Below are 15,307 nucleotides of genomic sequence, written 5' to 3' on the forward strand. Positions count from 1 at the left end.
TCATTAATATCAGAGTAATTAAATGCTCTGACAGACTGTGGCTGTAGGCCACTTGGGTTGGAGCAGGGACGAGAGAAGTGCTCAGCAAAGCGATGCCTCCAGCACCGTGACTGCTCTTTGAACGTGCTCTGCAGCAGCTTGCCATACTGGTACCTGGCCGGCTCCTGCTCCTTCAGGGTCTTCCCACTCTGACCACGACTTGCCATGAGCATGTAGAACTTCAGTTTATTTTTCCCAATCTTCTGCCGTGATTCCACTGACCTGCAAAAGAGGACCCCTTTAGCATTTCTTTATGACCGCAGGACCAGAGTCCTCTCCTGCCTGAAACCCCCGTGAGCTCTGAGCGAGAGCTGAGCTTGCTCTCAGCCGCCAAGGTGACATGTGGTGGCAACCAGATCCTACAGATCCTACAGAGCACCATGCCAAGTAGGAGGCAGCAACAGCAGCTAGAGTGGTGGCATAGGGACTACCAACCAAGGGTGACAGAAGTGCCCCAGAATTCACCAGCAGCTGCATAACCAAGAGCAATATTTTTCCAATACTTCCCTCATAAAATGCACTTCATATCCACGTACTCTGAATAACTCTAGGTTGTTCGTAGAATACCTTTCTCTTCATCTTTTGTTGTTGCCATCTGTTTCTTTTCTATGAGTCTACAAGAATTTGGAAGAGAGCTTAAACAGTTGCACTTGATCAGGAGCTATTGAAGTATCTAATTTCTTTAATAAGAATAATATAATATGCAAATTGTTTTTCTTTCTGACTTTCATTGTAGTGTTTTTGGAAAGTGATGACTACAGAAGCAGGTAACAGAGGTGAGAAAAGTAAGTGATAAAGCGACCAGGTAAAAGTTGTTCCAAAAATTTATTAGGCAAAAAATAATTTAAAAAAAAAAAACCAACAAAACCAACAAACCAAAACTCAACACATTACCACCAGCAAAACTAAAGAAGAGTTAAAAATGAAGTGCACGTCTTGCTGAACTTTATGGCATTTTAATATCATCCTTGGGATTTGTGTCATTCTACCCGCTGTGCCTGCCAATAGTGAATAGTATTCCCAATCCTAACTATTCAAAGATCATGGCTCAGGCCCCCAAAATCAAGCAATGTAAGAATGTTTTCCTTTCTAAAGGAAAAAGGCACACACCTGTCAACTTCTCCTCTCCTTTCCCCCTTCCATCAGAATCTTTTGTACTCATTGGAAAACTTAAAAAAAAGAAGGAAAAAAAAACCCAAAACTACCCCCAACAAATTTGACCGATATAGAGGTTTCAAAGACACTGTGTTACTTGAGTTTTATGGAAAAACAGTGACTGTGTAGAGGAAAAGGGGATTACTAATGCCCTCCCTGAGGAGAAAGCAAACGGAGCCCAACCATTACCCATCCTTTTTGGCAGCCTTTAATCAGCCAATCAGCTTGTGCTTCTCTGTCATTAGTCAGCACACTGATAGCTCTGGACCAACCACACTGTGTCATCCCTTGCCGGGCCAGCAATCCAGAAAAAATAGATAGGGAGCAGGATGGGATTTGAGCTTGTTTTGGAGGTGGACCAAGTGGATATGGAAGGGAACCAGGACGTTTCTGGGAAAAGGGAGCGTTACAAGGGTATGAAGGAGCTGCTCTCATGGCAGGGAAGGAGAGGGACACGGGTTATAACCCTGCCAGAAATCGGACAACTTCATCCTGCTGTAGGCTAGATTTCCAAACACTTTGTTACAGCCTGCAGGACCAGAAATTCGCTCTTCTTTTTTCTGTTGTTTAAGTGAAATGAAATAGTTCCCATAATTGATTCATCTCAGAAGGTAGAACTTGAAGAAAAAAACAGGTGGTGTGAAATGCACTGTAAATCTGTAGTTGCTGTTTACATTGATGTCAAGTCCTACCTCTGAACCAGCTGGCTTCTCTCCCTGGTTTGTCTTATAAGGAAGATGTAACATTCCTCCTGAACCACTGAGGAAGATACTCTTTGAGACACCTTTTCTCTCACCTTTGTCAGCACAAAGCCTAGTTTGTAGGATAGCTTATTGAAGTGGATAGAAAAATCCATTCTAAATATTTTTGGACTGGATTCATCTCTCACTTAGCCTCAATAAGCTGGTAATAATGTTTGTGAAGTAATTTTGGTTGGAACAGTTAAATTTGAATAGAAAAATTTGGACATATCATTAAATGCAATGGCGTTAAGGTGTTTTAAAGTGCTTAATTATGAGCCCAGCTGTCTTAACTCCCCACATCCTTGCTCTTAGCCACCTGAATTGCAAGAAATATGCATTACTTTGAACCTCAAAGCAGACATAAGGTCATGTCTATACAGCACCTAGAAAGAAATCTTGCAATAGCAAAAAGCCTATGAAAACATCATCCCAATCACATTATGTAAACTAAAGCTGCAGCTACTATAAGATAACCACTTTTAAAATTAAACTTATTACCATGAACTAAAATATGAAAGCTCTAACTAGTATGAATTCTTGCTCTGCAACAAATGCCCTGAAACAGTCTGTCCTCTGCTATACTTTTTTTTTTCTACAAAGTAGTCATACATAACCTTGTAAACATTGTGCTATATCAGCTACTGGAAGTCAACTTTCTTTCTTTATTTTGATGGTATGGACATTTACTTCCTCCAACTTACCAAAAAAGAAGTAAGTTCATCTTGTTTTCACCAGTTTTGAGTACCAGGTATCAGAGAGAATATTCCACATGGAAGAAGAGCATGCATGGTGCAGGTTATGGATGCCCTGGTACACTGGCATCTAGGTGTGGTATGCCGCAACTCCTTCTCAACCCCTTGCTGTCAGGTTGTTTTCCCAGGAAAACCACGATGTTCAGAGATTTGGGATTTTGAGTGGTCTCCTCCAAGGTGTACTTGCATCTGTGTCTGCAGTTTGAGTACCAGGACAAGTCGTCGCTCTGTCTGGTGGATGATCTCCTCAACTCAGGAGCTATGGGAGACAGTAGTGAGTCCTACCTGCTAAGGAGTTTCTCACAAGCCGTGGTGTGTAAGCATGCAATGGATAAGATGGGGGAAACAGGTAAAACTGGTGGCAAAAAGGTGCTGTGGCCATTTCAGCCCGTGACGCACCTCTCAGCTTGCCCAAGAGATGCTGCTGAATGTAGGCTGCAGGGAAGTCATACGGGGTCCCCTTCAGCTTCTGGCTTACTCTTGTCCTTCTGGCCATCTCCTTCCTGCCTGCAGTTTTTGTGTTGCTGTGCATAACTGTACGTGTGGAATGGGCCAAAAATGCCCCCTCACTTTTTTCTCTCCTACATATTACAGTACATGTTGCTCCAGATACATTAATGGAAATGAACTTTAGAAACAGGTAGGGAAATATATTCCTATTAGACTCATTAAAAACATTCAAGGAAGGATGCAATTATAGTGAAAGCTGCCAGTTTTTCTAATGTCTTTTGTATTCAGGATTTTATTCTGCAGCCCTCGCTATGGTGTCTATATATCTTATAATAAATTTTACAAAAGAGCCCTGTTAAATACCTGTTTAATTCTAAGGGCTCTGACCTTGTTACAGGATGCTATCTTTGCTTTAGAGTTGTAGCTTTTATGCTTTTACCCAGAATTCCTGACATTCATCTTCAATGTCTTTTAAAATAGCTGCATCAGCCACTGCATTGCTGATGGGAAACCTTGAATTCCTCTAAGGAGCTGTTACTGTACTTTGAGAGGTTTCACTTCTGCATTTGCAGAATACCAAGATACTTTCTCTTAGTAGCATACTTAGTATTACTAGCTACAAGAATGCTTGTATTTTCTCTAAGGCACAACTTTCTGAAGAGGATTTTCAGCCTCGGAGGTCAGTGATTTGGTATGAGTGGCCTGTCCTCTGCTGGGTTGTTCAGGAACGGCATCCGCTGGGAAATGAGGGCCACAGCTTGGAAGTCTTTTTATTTTTCCTCCTTTTTTTTTTTCTTTCTTTTTTTTTTTAAAAAAAAAAATTCATGATGTGTTAAAAGCTAACAAATATTCTTGACAAAAACATAAAAATGCAGTTTTGCAAAATGCAGTACATTTGACTGTGCTTAATCTTGCCCAGTGCCATAATAGACTGAATTAATTAACTTTTTTGATCAGAAGATAGCTATACGTGGGATAGATTTGGCTCCTCATTTCAAATTATCCTTTTGCTGCCCTCCTTATGGACTGTGTACCTCCTTTGCTTTGGTCCCGCTCTGTAGTTTTGCCTCTACTGAACATAGATACAGGCTGGATGGGAACAACGTGGCACGCACTTGTCTGTAAGCAATAAGTAAAACCACAGCAAGATAATTATATACAGGGGTAAGAACAGCTTTTTTTTTCCTGATTTTTGTAAGCAGAGGAGCTGGCTTTGAAGTAAAGTCTTCTAAAACTCTTGGCATTTGGGACAGTGAATTCATAAATACATTGAATTCTAATGGTTAAAATAAAACCAGTTTTCTGGGATTGCAAGCCTGGCACATCGTTCCAGCAGTGTGCCTCTGCAGTGGCAACACATTTGCTGAACTCCTTTTAAGGTGCGACATAATCAGCCAAACTGTAGTACTTCTGATAATAATATAGTGTAATTATTTCACAATGAAAGAAATGTTCAAAATGTACAGCAGTGTCCTCTCCTGGTTGCTGCCGTACATACCGGGATTGGCCAACCGTACTCACACCACACGTTGATTTCTGCACGCACTGCAAAGGCGTTAGTCTTAGGTCTTTATATATAGCATTTACATGTTTCAGTGTTCTAAACAAAAATATTTCAAAAGTCAAAACAGCTCCAGAAGTTGTAAGACATTTCTTGTAAATACTCTACCTATTGTCTACTCCATGTAAGTGTAAGAATTTTTAGTTGCGCTAAATTATTTAGACGTTTTTAGGAATCTACTTTAAACCTGCAACAAAACAAAGAGGAAGATTATATTTCAGACTGAGCGTGACAGATTGTTTAAAATACATACCAGGAGAAAGGGAGATGATAATAAATGTAACAACATGATTTTGACCATGAAACTTCTTTCAGAAATGTTCAGTAATGAAAACACAGTAAAGAGCAGTGATATCAACTTTCTCCTTTACAAGGTGCTAGTTTATACCTTATAGCGACACAGGACTGATAGAGTGTAATGATTTTTCCTGCTTACAAAGCTCATTTAGGAATACATAGACCACAATTCTTGCCCAAAGGTGTGCACTTCAGTTGGTCTCCTGTTATTGCTCCAAGCGAGCAGGAAGAGTAAGATGAAATTATGATAGAAAATTCTCCTTTCCTTTCTGCCACGTGCTGATCTATGGTCAGTTTCAGACAGGCTAATATGAGGCAAGAGCCTCTACGATTGAATGAAAAGCAGTGATAACATTCTCAAAGAAATCAAAGAACAACATTCAGATCCACAGTCATCCAAGAAGGCCTTTGAATCTGGCATATTCATCAGCAAAGGAGTTGTTTAATTGACAACTTAGAGCTAGGTTACCTGATTTAACCCTGGTGTTAAAAATGCTGGTAATGTACATTTTCAAAAACCTCGTAGAAAAAAAAATGAAGCAGCTAAATTTTTTATGATGAAATATAACATATTAAAGTTTTCAAAGTCATTTAATACAAAAGTGTATAAAGGCAAAAAGGGGGCACAAAAGGCCGTAGCTTCAGATGAAATTGCTTCTATTAAAGTAAAACCCCAAAGAATCGGGTGGTACCTGTGAAAAACCCTGTACAAAATAATGCAGAGACAGAAAATCATGTTGCTTGAGGGCTTTAGAAGACAAAGAGCAGATCACAGACTGAGTAAAACTTCTTGAGGATTTTGAGTCTCATTTGGAGGAGAAGAACATAAATGATAAGTTTTATAATAAATGAGGTACCTCTGGAAGATTTTCACATAACTAGTGTGATTGTTCAAAGGTGTTGGGGCATCCAAGGGAAGAAGAAACCACAGCCTTTAGCCCCTCTCCTTTCTGGTATCTTTCCTTACTTGTTGTTCACTCCCTGTCGATGTAGTAAAGATGTTTCGTATTTATGAGCTCCATTATGAAGCATCACATAAGAGCATCAGCTGAGGGAAAGCTGCCTATCCTGGCTAAAGCATTAGCTTTACTGCCCTTTCCTCTTGGGAATTGTCTCTGGCCCCTTTAGCAGACCCTTCCAATTCCTCACAATTTAAAGGCTGATGCTTTAAAAATTTACAAGTTTGCTTTTGTTTAGTTTTTTTTTTTTTCCTTGCAAGCTTTTCCTTCCCATCAGCCTACTAATTGCAGCATCAGCCAACTGGTTGATGAGAAACAAGGATAAACCACAAAGGATTTGACTGAGTTTTTTACCTTCAGCCACAGACTTTCAATCCCCTCTATCATTCTGGACATATATAAAACCACTTAGGAATTAACTCTTCATAGACTTGTAGCAGAGAGACGATCACTGTATCGATGGATATATGCCCTACACTCATGGAAGTGATTTAAAGATTTCATATTCTTTTTGACTATGCAAATAGTTGAAAGGATGGTTGCAAAACATAATATATCTGAAATATTATAGTGGATGTTGCTTCAGAGTTTAGTTTTAAGGCGTGGTATCATAATTCTAGGTGGAGTATGCATACTCCTATTAATGAAGGCTAAAGAATGGCTTTTAGTGAGTAGATCTGGAAGAGTTAATAGAAAAAATATTCCTAGGATAACTGATTAATAGATATACACATTTACTTGTATGCTACTGACTTTGTGATAACTACACAAAGCTTTTTTTATGTCAAGTGAACTTTGTACCAGGACATTTTGAGTACACGAATTGGAGGAACTTCAGTGACTGTTTCTGAAGTTTTAACAAGTAAGGAAAAAAGTGTCTTGCTGCATACAAAAGCCAAGCTTATGATCAATTAAAAATAATGGTACTTTGACCAAACGTTTAAGGCTTTCTAGCGCTTATTGATTAAAAGAGATGGATGGTACAATTAGGAATGCAATGCAAAATGGAAAAAAAATTGACTATATCAAATGACTTTGTTATACTTGCTACAAATTATCAAAGTAGCTCAACATTAAGACATTGAAGCATTTTGTCATTTTGTCCAAAGCCTCTAGAACAAAGGAAAATTACTAACTATTGAATTGTGCAGTTGGCTGCTTTGTTAATTCTAAAGTTTGATTGATGGATCTAATGATTTATATTAGTAACTCTGAAAGAGCAGTGTGGTAAATTTTAATATCCCAGTAATAACTTGGTAGAGAGAAATTGCTTCACTGGCTCTTAAACTGTGTTTAAATACTATGTTTGTATATATGTGGTTATAGGGGGTGTATGAGTACATATGTAGATGGGGTTTAATTAGACATTCAACCAGAAGAGCAGGTTCTCTGCTCAAAAACTTGCTCATTGCTACTTATACTGGTTGGCTTAATAAAAGAGATTGCCTTTCTGCATAGCGCTTTCCTCACGTCAGTCAAGCGGGCATTAGCTAGGAGGACCATAATGTCACTAAATACTTTCCAGAATTGTGCTACACAACAAACGGTATACATTTCTTATAAGAAATAAGGTCTATCAATATAATAAGAAGGAATTACTTATTGCAGCATGTGTCTGGAATTGTATGAAATGTGTATTTGTTGTTCATACAGGAAGAATGTTGTACGTAGAAGTGCTGATTATTTAGTGACAGGCACATCTTCTTGCACTTTGGGCTAAGATTGCGTGTCAGCTGATATTGATATAAATTAGTAATTTATTAATCATAAATCAAATTAATAGCTCATTATATGAGCATTACTATATAGGATTAAATCTTATTTTTCCTTTCAGCCATTCAGCACTACTAAAGTGTAATAAAAAGAGGAAAGCTGATAGCCAATTTTGTAGCCTCTACTGTGACTAATATTGAACACACAAACAAGCATATTACAAAGGAAGGGATTTATTTTTGCATTATGATGTGCTGTGTTTCAAGAAGCTCTTTGAATGGCCTCAAGCTGTGTTAGCCTAGAGTGAAACAGGACAATGCAGCAAATACAAACTCATAGCAACTCTTTATAATACCAGCAACTACCACTGCATAGCACAGAATTTAATTTTTATTTTCTAGACAGAACCTAATCAAAATTGCTTTTCAGTATAATGGTGTTATCCATAGTTCATAGATAGTGAAAAAGTCACCACTGTCAGTATTTTCTCCAGACAGCTAGGTATGATGTGTGTTCTTTTCAGTTAGATTATATAGGATAAGAGTCCTAAAATGCTCAGAATCTTTGCAGCATTTACAGAGAGGGTATTGCTTCTTGAAAAATAGCCATCTTTCTAAGCTGATGCTTTAGAGCCAGTTGTTGGGGTAGAGCTGCTCTTTGAGAACCGGTATTAATATGCAGTTCCTGCAAGACATCCGTCATGTTTTATGAACCTCTTTCTTCTTGAAGGAGCGTGTCTGCCATGCACAGTATATAAATCACAGTAAACCTTTCCCATATACCCTCTCTGTTAGGAAGGTAACTTCAAGGGATTGGTCACTGGGATGAAAGTGAGAGTGGATGGATGCTTGTTCTGGAAGGAAGGGCAATAGCATACTTACGAGAAACGTGCTGAAGGATCTCCTGACACAAGAAGGAACAACTGCTTTAGGGTCGTAGTGGCCTGGCCAAACTTTTCCTCTTTCCATACAGAAAAAGAAAAATCAGCCGATGGTACGGGGGTGTTTTTTCACTTCAGCTTTCTCACAGCATGGTCCCTGTGGAGGTTTTTATTCAATATAAAAGTAAACAACACAAGAACATGCAACACAAGCATTCTGAATCACAGGAATTGGTGGAGGGTGAGAAGAGACTGACAGGCAGCCGGCAGCCCCCTGGTTTCTGAAGTAATAGTTACTGAGCACAGGAATGACGGCTCCTTTTCTCACAGCCACAGATTGTGGTGATGGTAACCAAATATTTCTCAATCTTCCAGCAATGGACTGAGCTTGAATTGTGTTATTTAAGCTTTAATTTGGGGGGAGAGTCAGATTTCCTCTTGGGACAAGGTACGTATCTAAGCTTTGCCTTGGGAGCAACTTTCCTTACCTTTTTTCTTCCCCAGAAGTACGAAACAGGTACCAAAAGCAGGGGAACAGCGAGGAGCTGGAACCAGCTCACCCAAATGAGTTGATGCTGCCTCATTTCAGCTGGTGTTGAAGGTTGGTTTTGAGACATGGCTAAAGAACTGAATTGGCTTTATCTTATCTACACTGGCTCATTTGCCTCCACAGCAAAGCTGAAATACCACTTTGCATCCAGATACTCTGTTCACAAATTTCCGTAGCAGCAGCAGCAGCAGCCATTATATAATAGTGGGGGCTTGGGGGTTTGGTTTGGGGTTTTTCTGGGAAACCTCTTTTGGCATCCTACAAATGAACAGAGGAAGAGCAGGTGTTTTCATAGAGAACCACAATAAAACACAAATTTGGTTAATGAGTAGTAATCAATAAGAAAGCTAATGGGGCTCAGGACAATTCTTGTGAGTGTCAGAGGAGTTACACGCCTCCAGAGCAGGTTTTGCATCCATATGACAAAATCAGTCAGGACCCAAGAATTCAGGTTATTTTCATTCTAATTCAAACAAGCCTGGTAAGCATTCTCTGCTTTTGTAAAGGTATGATGTAAATATCTTTTCAATATCTCACTGTTGACTCTCAGGGTTATATTCTTGGATCTAATTCAGCCATTCAGCATCCTGAGCATTAACATTCAGTTCATTTAAATTTCTGTGCTTACTAAAAGCTAGTTCCTTAATATTTATGGGCATCTTTTTCATCACATTCACATGGCTATACCCAGAGATGCAAAGGGAAACATGGCTACAGGGAATACAAACTGTGCTTCTTGAATCCCTGTTCCCACTTTTGTCTTTCCATTCTCTTCTCTGGTTTTCACTGATTTGTTTTCCAGCAAAACTGTCATTAAGATGTGTGTTTTACGAAATATGTACTTTTCTGTTTTCTGCTGTTTAATTAAAAAGCCACCAATTTTGGTTGAGGCTGTGAAATCAGAGATAACATGCATATATTTAACATACAACCAGGTCCTTCAAGTCTGCTGTAAAATTCCTTTTCTTTACTAAAATCACAGGCACTAGGAAATTGTATAATCCTCAAGAAATCTCAGTAAACCTGCAAAATAATCTGCCACCTCACAGCTCTCCACCTTGTCCACTGCAAAGAACTGGCTTCAGCATCAAAGCACGAGATCAAAAATCCTTTCCAAACTTTAAGGTGCGCATTACAGTAAACCTAGGTGTTCTGGATCCATTATAATGGTAGCATCTCCTGTGGGCTGATTGTGTATTAGGTAAAGAGATTCCTCTTTTTATCACTATGGAATTTCCTTCCTTCCCATTATAGGGACTATTTTACTTTTTCTATGAGAAACAGAAAACAGCAATTCCTTTTCGGCCTCCTCTGTTCCATGCATAACTTTAGATAATTTATCATGTTCTTTCTTTTCTGTAGTAAATAGCTCTGCTTTTGCATTTCAGCCCTGTATCATTTTTGTTTCCCTTCTCTAGGGTTACTCTGTGAGGAGTTTGTTTCTCTTAAAATGGAGCAATCAAGAATATTCTGCAAATATCTACAATATTTCAGACAAGGTAACATATTGATTACACAGCCGTAGATAAAATATAGTTGTCTTATATTTACCCATTCTGCACACCAGTATTTGGAAGGTACAAAACACACCTGCATGTTGAACAGAAGTTTTTAACTGAGCTATTCACAGTGGCATTCTCTTTAAATAATAGCAAAATTTTTTAAAGTATAATAAACATAAAACCCTGTAAACTTTAAGTAATTCAGTTCTTCCTTCTGGCTGACTGCATATTCAGTAATCCCAGCTGAGCAGTGTGTTTGACCAGAAAGCAGAATGAAAGTATTTTTCCCGAAGCACTTCCAGTTTAGCTATAGTCAAACCTCATGAGAACTGCGGCTCTTAAAAGCAAGGCAAAATTGTTCCACTTTGGTTGGTTCTGGCTACTTCCATGACATGGAAGTTTCTTGCATCTAAAAAGAAATTTTCACAGGTTAAACTTGCTTAAACAATGTATTATTAATTTTTTAAAAATCATGTAATAGTTTTAAATCCTGCACTTAAGTTTACTGGGGTGATAATTACGATAATAAATACTTTTATCAGTCATATCCCTCAAATGTAATTTAACAGTGAATAAGAACACAATATTTCTCAAAAGTGAGATTGTATCACATAGGCTTTGATTTTCTATATGAGATCTTAAATCTACCTCTCCTTACAAGGTAAAAGAAAAAGCTAACATTATTTTTACTACTACCTAGTGGTGTAGTATACACCCAGGGTATACACCACCACCTATGATATTGCCTGTTGCATAGCTCAGTGTTCAGGAATTAAGCTAGAATAAATTTACTTTCCATCTGCTATATGCATGAGTGTAGGAGCAGCACAAGTTTATTTAAAGAAAAGGAGAAAAAAAAGTTTCAGAGCTTAAATAAACAGACTTTGTTCACTTGACTAACACTCAGTGACAACTTTGAGAAGTGGCTGAGAATCTTTCAAAATGTCTTTTCATGACTGATGTAGCACTGAGTGTTTGGGGTCTTGACACTGGGGATGAGGGTGGGGTATGGAGACTATTGCAGTGCGATGTTCATCGACGTGCCTGTGTAAACATTTCTAACACCATGAAATCCACTGGCTGGGGGGAAGCACAAAATCCTACTTCTGGTTTTCTGCTAGGGAGAACAAGGAAGCAGTATTGATATTCAGAGAGATGCAAACATTTTTTGACAGAATTCTTTATTCATGCCTATAATACTGACAGAGTCAAAGGCAGAGATTTTACAGCATGAAGTGGCTTTCTTTCTTCAAAGAACAAAACAACAGTACTAAATTTAAAGCATAATAAAGATTCAAAAAAGTCACAGTGCTGGTTGAAGAGACCAAATCGTGTGTGCTGTTCCATTCTCTAACAAGCACATACATAAAGCCATGAGTAAATACTAATAAACCTGGCAAAATATCACTAAAGACAAAATATTCCAAAGGCAGTGTTATCAAAATCCTTTGAACTGAATTAAAAGATCATATGGACTTCCAAAGGCTGTGTGGATCAAGCCCTTGGAGAAATCAATTCTTGACTTTAAATTCCTGTGGCCTTTGCCCTTTTGCATCAAGCAGGAGCTTCTTCCAAAAATAATTTCCTGAATGCAAATGACCTGTTATAGCACTTATTACTTGGGGTATAATGTTCGAAGCAGAAGTGAACCTTAAATTAGTTGAAGAACACATATGAAACTCATAACTTCTAATAATAGTGAAGCAAGTCTTCCATATGTTGTTATAAATTTCAGTCCAAGATGATTAATGCGGCTCACAGGCTACTCCTGTAAGATGATAGAAGAGATATTTTTGCTGCCTCTCCTGAGAGGGCTAGTGTTTCAAAATTATTTCCAAACAAGCATCTTCCAAGTGAGAGATGTTTCTCATTTTTTCCTCACCTTAATAAAAAAGGTGGTGAACACTCTCTTCTAACTGTGTCATTATATGAACATCAAACAAATATCATGACAGTATGATGTGAGAGAAGTGTGTATGTGATATCCATGAAATAATCTGTTATATTCACTAATACAAGTCATTAATTTATCGTTGCTGACATTATGTTTGAAATAGAGTGCTTGTATTGTAAGCTTTCAGGGAATCTCAAGAGTAAATTCAGCAAATCCATCTTCAAAGTTAATTGCACTTATAGTAGGTTTCTATCTAGCATATTTTAAATCAATTCTGTCAAAACACTTCAGAAAAAAAATCTTACAAATGCCTTTAATTAAATTCATGCCATTAGTGAATTGGGTAGCAAGGTGTTTATAGCCATAAACAAGTGGTAGTAGCCTGGGATCTTTCTTTCAGCATAGAAAAATGTGACTGGCAAAGCTCAAAGGATTGGTTTGGCAAGGAAGAAAGGTTATTTTAGTTTCAAAATCTTAAAACTTAGGCCTTGGCTCTACTGAAATCATTGATAAATCTGTCACTTATGCAAATATGAATTCATCTCTTCATTATATGAAATCTTGCTCTAAGGAGTGACTATGACCAACTGAAGGGGCATTTTTCTGGTTCCATTCTCCAGGTTGCTTGGGAGACCTTGAACAAATCAATTTAGTATTTCTCATCCAGTATCAATAGCAGTAAGAGGACTAATTGTTAAATAGAGACCTTATTCTTTCTATCGATACAGGCAGCTATCTGCCTGCCCGGTTGCTGGGCATGCCGGCACCCCACAAAGCCATGCTGTGTTAAGACAGCAGAGCCAACTCCAAATGAGTTGACACATCCCTACTGCCAACGCGACACAGAGCCACACAGCACAATATAATTACGTGTGCCCAGTGCTATACCCCGGCTTGTTCAGAGCCAGCTCACATCTCTCTGCACAGCCCTTTACTGCATGCACACGTTAAGACTACACATTTTCCAAACTTACCCTCATTGTCCCTTGTTTCCCCACTGTTAAAAAGTAAATATAATTTTCCACTTGGAGGATAGCTGTGAGAAGAAAATGTGTGATGTTCCAAGATACTGCCCCGATGAAACCTCTGTGAGCATACAGGCAGCTAGGTAAGGAGATGGGAAGTGGTACAGGTTGCAGACATTAAGCAGTTATTTAATTACTCATAGTGTGTGGTGCTGTTCATAGATGAGATAGATAAAAATACTAAATATTCTTGTTTGGCTGAAACTATTCATCCTGATTCATCCTCTCTGATTCAGAAGAACTGAGGCTTGAAATGCATGTCTGTCTGTGTGTAGTATTGACGCTTGCTGAAAAGAATTTGTCAGACCGTATGCGTTTGTGAGCTCTTGGCCGGGCCACTGAACGACTCCTTTAGTTCACTAAATGCAGGCTTGTTTTGGAGCTAAGCAACACAAGTTTTGCTGTGGAAATTGCATCCAGTTGTTGGCCTCTCATCACAGAGTCTGTATTTGACTAAATTTTTCCAGCTAGTAAGAAGTCATGCCGCATGCAAGTAGGATCTTGAACTTTGAACTATGCGAGAAAATGTTTAATTCAGACATCAAAAAGCATAAATTCTGACTTTGAGGCAAGGGGAAGAAAGGAGAGCCAGGAAGAGAGTGAAAAGTTATTCAAGTTAGTAGGAGTGAAGTTCCAATATTAAGCTGTAGGGTTGTTGGCAGACCACCTGGGGTAGGATGGCCCTCCATTTGTCTCTCAGAGTTTATATTACCTTTCCTATATTAACTACTTTATCAAAACTTAACCATATAACATTATGCCGAAACTCAGTCCAAGACCTCTCTTAGGTTTATGAACTATTGGATCATAGTAGATTATTAGTCTACAAAACTATATATATATATCTATATGTCTATCTGTGAGTATGCTTCCTTGTCAAAACTTGGGACTACATCCCAAACTGATATGATACAGGACGTCTGACACTTCTTGACAGATGTGCTCTACGACAGGCAAACCTACCATCCAGGTAGGTTTAATTCTCATATACTATACTCTCATATACTACTTTATGACATTTTTCTCACGTACATTTCTGCTAGAGAACAAAGACAGCATCACTTAATACCAACTGAGGTGTGCTCTTTTGTAAGACAAAGCTTACTGGAAAATGGACAGAGATTAGACTACCACCATTAAACTTCCAGTGATGAATTTTGTAGCTTTGGGTTTTTTTGGCAGGCCCCTAGAAACTTGATTTTGCCTTAGATCCTGTTTTTCTTCCAGACTAAACTAGGCCAATGCTTAGGCATCACCTCTCGCTGCATTTTGACAGTGTACTTCTGGACATTTATTTTTGCTCTAGCATCTGGCTTTCCCCTAGCTCAAGCTCTAGCTTAGCACAGCAGCCACTGCCAGTCCCAAACCTACAAGTGTACCCACCACCTCTCAAAGGTGAACACTAGGTCTCAATTGACACTGACCACTAAACCCTAGGTCTTAATCCTGGCTTTATCCTGTCCCAAAGCTTATTCCACAAACCCTTTACTAGTTCAAATCCTATGCTAGTGATCATAAGCTTCAATGGGTTGTTTAGAATCATGCATATTATCAGATCCAATATTTTCAGTCTTTTCAGTCATAAAAGCTTTTCTACATGCGATCAAAATTAACTTTTCTTGAAAGCTCTGCTTTAATGAAATAAATGTGTGGCAAGATTATGCTGTCTAACTCAGTCTTCCAATTAAAATATTATTTCCACTGCTATATTTAAGGTGGGAATGGATATCATAAAATTAACTAGAAATAGGGACAACTGAGACTTAAAAGCAGAATGCTAGTCTGTA

This window comes from Strix uralensis, chromosome 6 (assembly GCF_047716275.1).
Source record: "Strix uralensis isolate ZFMK-TIS-50842 chromosome 6, bStrUra1, whole genome shotgun sequence".
Taxonomy (NCBI): domain Eukaryota; kingdom Metazoa; phylum Chordata; class Aves; order Strigiformes; family Strigidae; genus Strix; species Strix uralensis.